This window comes from Podarcis liolepis, assembly GCF_965112155.1.
Source record: "Podarcis liolepis genome assembly, chromosome: 3".
Classification (NCBI taxonomy): domain Eukaryota; kingdom Metazoa; phylum Chordata; class Lepidosauria; order Squamata; family Lacertidae; genus Podarcis; species Podarcis liolepis.
In genome coordinates, this window is record NC_139557.1 from 70,876,784 (window position 1) to 70,882,767 (window position 5,984).

Below are 5,984 nucleotides of genomic sequence, written 5' to 3' on the forward strand. Positions count from 1 at the left end.
TTCGTACCCACAAAAGATGAGTTTCCTAGCCCTTGGACTTCCCTTTTTCCTTAACGCTTTTGGGATCAGTACATAGGCTTGAGATCCAAACACCCGAAAGTAATTAACTTTGGGCTTCTTCCCATATAAAGCAAAATATGGCGTAGTATCAATTACCGAATTATATACTCGGTTCAGAACATGAGTAGCCGTCTTCCAGGCTTCCGCCCAGTAACTTTGAGGAAGTTTAGCATCAAACAACATAGAGTTTGCCAACTCTTGCAGAACCCTGTTTTTACGTTCGGCCACACCTCCTTCTTGGGGGGAATAAGGTGTAGACAGACGATGCTTAATTCCCTTTTTCTTAAAGAAATTCTGCAACACAGACCCGGTAAATTCTGACCCTCTGTCTGTCTGAAAAGCAAGAACTCTAGTACCGAATTCAAGTTCTACTGCATGAACCCAATTTTTAACTGTTTCTGCAGTATCTGCTTTTGTTTTGAGAGGAAAAAACCATGTAACCTTTGTTTTGTCATCCGAGAGACACAGTGCATACCTCGAACCTCCCATGCTAGCAACAGGCATTGGGCCACATAGGTCCATATGCACAAGTTGGAATACTTTGTCAGATTTCCTATTTGAACTGGGATAGCTGCATCTATGAACCTTCGCCTTTTTGCATGCAGTACAATCCAAATACTTAGGACATTTGTTCAATTTGCACCCTTCTGATAATTCAGGTTGCCTTTTAACATATTGAAAATTAATATGTCCCAAACGGCGGTGCCATAAATGAACACAAGAATTATGGGTAGGCGAGTTCACACAACCAGCATGAACCTGTTCAACTTCATCTGGACTTGTCTCAAAATAATATAACCCATCTCTGCATTCCACCTGCAAAAGAGATACGTTATTCTTTGAAATAGTGCAAACCCCATTTTCAAACACAGTTTTAAACCCATTTCTATCAAGTTCTGACACAGACAAAATACACCCCTTCATTCCCTTTAGCACGTAGGCATCAATTTCTGTTTGCAAACACTTCAAAAACACTGTGCCTACAGTCTCTAAGGAACGTTTAGTTGAATCTGCCATTGTCACAACTTTAAGGGTTTGCAAATGTCTGTAATTCTGCAAACGGACACTAGATGGCGCCACCAGGTGGTGAGATGCACCACTGTCGATCAACCAGCGTAGATTGCTGCCTTGGCCACGCCCTTGCATCAACGCCATTGCTGAAGCCATGTGCTGTGTGCTGTGGGAGTAGCCACGACCTCCTCCTCTTCTTCGACGTCCCCTGGAACTCCTTGTCTGGTAACTAGGGGTAACGGCCTTGGTGCTGTCTTGACCAGGTTCACGTGTACAATTCCTGATTAAATGGGAAGAGGAACCACAGCGAAAACAGTGCCTAGCTGCAAAAGCATTTACTGTGTTCTCAAACTCAGCATCCCCACTCTTAGGCACAGCATAACTCCCCTTTGAAGACAAACCTCTTTCTCTTTGCCTTTTATCCTGTTCATCAGCAAGTCGAGAAGAAATGTATTCAAGGGTTAATTCAGATGAAGGCATAGCTTCCAAAGTTAAAGCTAGAGTCTCATAGCTTTTATCAAGAGAAGACAACAAAATGTATGACTGCTGCTCCATAGAGAAAGGAATGCCCAGCTGTCTTAGTTGATTAAAGGCAGACACCATTTTGGCAATATGTTCTTTCACACACGCTCCCGGTTGGAAACGTAAATCAAACAAACATCTTGTAGCATGGATCTTGGCCCCCGCAGTTTTTCTGGAATTCAACCGCTGCAGAACCGTCCAGACCTCATGCGTGTTCTTTAACTCAGAAACATAAGGCATTTGCTCTGGTCCCACTGCCAAAACTAGTAGACCTTGGGCTTTCCTGTCGCGTTTCTGTGAAGCTGCCGCTGCTGCTTTGTCTTCTGCAGACGCGTCTGCAGCTGCCTGTGAAGGCGGTGCTTCAGTACAACTCCACAACTCTTTTGCTTGCAACCAAACCCTTACTCTAGCCTTCCAATCTTGCCAATTTTTCCCATTGAGTCGCGTAAATGGGACAGTAAAACTTTCCTGGGACTCTGCCATCCTCCCTGGGGCTTAGGAACGATACTCACAGACCTGTAGACCGTCTCCCAGCTGCTGAGGTGGCTCCTCGAGGAATAAGACGTCTTCCAGCGAGTACAAACTGCGCAGTGCCTCTTTAAAACTTTTCCTAGGCACGTTGCAGGACTCAAGCTGCTTTGAAGGCTTTCGTTGTCGGCAACCGCTTCTGTCTTCGCTCCAGTCCTTTCATAAATCACTCTGAACTGCACTCCTTATCTCCTTCTTGACGTACAAACAGCCATAACCTGTCCCATTAAACTTTAATTAGTTTAATGCTAATCACATGTCCAGTGCGTTTCCGATGCCACAATGTCCCATTACAGCAGAGCATTTCGCACAGCGGCTCAAGAAGGGCTGGAGCGTCAGCATCTTTTCAATAAAGGAATCTTGGAGCAAGCGGTTTGGAACTCAAATAAAAGGTTTATTTACACAAAACAAAAAACCCTGGTGAAGAATCACACATTTCAGCAAACACACCCCAAAAGAAAGGGGAAGGAAGGGCAAACACACGAGTGAGTTGACTATTTATACAAACTCACATTCCTGGAAGCCTAACGACCTTCAGCTGCTCAGTGACTAGAGCGTCTTGATTAGAGCTTCTTAACCCTTTAATACCAACAGTTCCTGCATGCCATACCAATAATGCTATGGTCATTGCGGCACCACCACCCCAGGAAACAGCATGCAAACTGGGGATCTCCTGTGCATATCTGTTTTTCCCATGCCTATATATTTTTCTCTCTCCAGGGAAGCAGAGGCAAACCACAGCTGTAAGGCCAACACTAAGATATTGTTTTGCTTAAAGTGATCAGAGCCATCTTTCCCATTGGGTTTACTGGCGCGTTGCGCCAGGGCACTGGCCTCTCAGGGGCGCCCCAGCGAGTGGAGGAGCTGCGCGGCTTTGCCTGCGGCCTCTCCTTTCCCTTCTGCACGCCCGCCAGCTGCGCCCCGCCAACTATATGGCTGGCAGATGTGCAGCTTCCTTCCCAAGCCCCCGCGGGAGGAGAGCGGTCCCCAGAGAGGCTTGGGAAAAGGTTGATAACTCTGGGAAACGGGGGGTGGGGGGTGGGTGGGTGGGTGGGTGCCGGAGGGATCTTTGTACCACAGCGCCGGATATGCTTAAGATGGCCCTGAAAGTGACTGCACTATATTTGTATTTCAATCAATTCTGTCAGCGTGTCAGCTCAGATCATTTGCTTTGTAAACCACACACCACTTTCTGCTTTTACCTTCTGAAGAAGCACCTTGCAATACTCAAAGGCTTGAAGGCTGTTTCACTAGAACACATCAGTCCAATAAAACATATTGCTGCAATGTCTTCCTTAGATAGCATGGCCACTGTTCTTCCCACTGCAGCTTTTTAATACATTGGGTCTAGAATTCTTGTGGGCTGTGCTGCCCCCTAGTGACTAAAATGTTGACTTACTCATTTTGATTTCCTTCAGATACATGTTAGACAGCTTGTAGCTGCAAGAACCTGTGTACACAGAAAGAGGAATGTGAAAAATACTGAATATTATTCCTAGTGGGCCACCTGAGGGATGGTAAGTTATCACAAAAGGGGATATTAAAATGGGTACAGCTTTTTATCCACAGGAGGGCACAGAGGGGAACCTACCTCCCCAATTTTATTTAGTCATTCATTTCAATGATTCTATTATTGATTTCTATTATTTCAGTGAAAATGGTCTGTTTCTCCAAAGCAAATCAAGGTAGCTAACAGACGAAAATGAAAACAGAGTAAGCAAGACATAATTCTCAAAAAACCACCAATATGTATTCAAATTAATAAATTTATAATATCCAACCTATTTAACAAATTCCAGTAGCACAAACGTAACATAACTGAGCAAGCAAAAATTACACAATGAAGAAATGCTTAGCAGCACGTCTTCTCGGAAAGAACACCATAGAGTTCAATGGGACTTACTCCCAGGTAGGGATGGAAGGATTTTTCCATTTTGATTCTCCCAGTTTCTCAGTTCTCAAATCTTAAATTCAGTTCCCTACATTTTGCAGGAGTCTGTGGGTTTTAGAATAAGAATCCTCATGAAAATTCATCAACATCTTAGTGCCAATGTCTCTCAATAAAACAGATTTTTACCTGCAGTTTTGACTAATGTACACATTTCTGAAAGCAGTTTCCTCTAATATAATGTATGTTTATATGTTATTTTCACCAATATATTTGTTTTTATGCACAGTCTCCTAATGCATGCCTTTTTTTTAGGTAAACATTGGCTGGAGAACTACATCACAAAACTCAAGTGTACAAATTTTGAAGGATCTTTGTGTTGCGGTTTCCATATTGTTTTGGAATGTGCAAATTTCATAGATTCAGCTATTAATGCCTACTGAATCAAATTTCTCCGCTATCCATACCCTTGGGCATATAGGACTGGCACCTAAAATATCACATTTCTGAGCATTAGTTACTGCTTGTAATATGCTCTAAAAAGCCATTTATCACATGGAAAGCTGAGTTAGTTCAGAACTCTGGATTTATGCAGGGATGAATGAATAAAGGAGGGAGAGAGAAGACAGAGCAAACAGGCCTGTGGAAACTCAGTAATATTTTATTTGGAAAATGCATAAGGTTGACAACAGGGCAAGTGAGAAAGGAATGTGAGGAGCATGTTACCAAAAACATTAAGACAAACAATACATATGTCTTGAAGTACTTCAAACGGAGGAAACCAGCCAGAAGGACTTTGGAAGATGTTAGATACATACCCAGTTCTGAAATGCTTTATTTGGGAAGGACCACTGATGGAACTAGTGAAACAGAGAAGGCAAGAGGTGGCTTAGTAATGGAAATGTTCAGCTTGTCCCTAAAACCAGCCTTCTTGTTTGAGGATTGTAAAGTAGCCAATGCAATGCCTTTTTTAAAAAATGTGATGCGGGGGGGGGGGGGGGAATTGTAGGCCACCTACCCTAACAACAGCGTTTCATAGTAGTTAGAGTGTCAGACTAGGACTTGGGAGAGCATGGTCCCCAGACATGAAACTCAGGGGCGGCTTTGAGTCTGTCGCTGCTGCTCAGCCCAACCTACCTCACAAGGTGGTTGTGGGGATTAAATGAGGAGGGGGAGTACCATGTGTGCCACCTTGGGGTCTGTGGAGGAAAGCTGGGATACAAAGGCAGTGAATAAATAAAAATAAATAAATAAATCTGTTTGAGGTAAATGTGCAGAAATCATTACTATTAGTTTTTAAGAGAACAAGCACTGCTGGGAATATCAGCATGGCTTCTGTAAGCCTAAACCCATGTCCTGCTTTTCCAATATTTTAGAGTTCTCTGAAAGTTTCAACAAGCATCTGGGCAGTAGATATTACATATTTGGACTTCCAGAAAGCTTTTGACAAAGTCCATCACTAAAGATTCCTTAGCAATTACGGATTTGAAAAAGAGGAAGCAGAGAGCCATTCTTTCTGCCTCTATAGTCATTTGCCCAGGTCTAGACGCTACTCAGAAAAGCAATGACAAACCTAGACAGCATCTTAAAAAGCAGAGACATCACCTTGCCAACAAAGGTCCGTATAGTTAAAGCTATGGTTTCCCCAGTAGTGATGTATGGAAGTGAGAGCTGACCATAAAGAAGGCTGATCGCCAAAGAATTGATGCTTTTGAATTATGGTGCTGGAGGAGACTCTTGAGAGTCCCATGGACTGCAAGAAGATCAAACCTCTCCATTCTTAAGGAAATCAGCCCTGAGTGCTCACTGGAAGGACAGATCCTGAAGCTGAGGCTCCAATACTTTGGCCACCTCATGAGAAGAGAAGACTCCCTGGAAAAGACCCTGATGTTGGGAAAGATTGCGGGCACAAGGAGAAGGGGACGACAGAGGATGAGATGACTGGACAGTGTTCTCGAAGCTACCAGCATGAGTT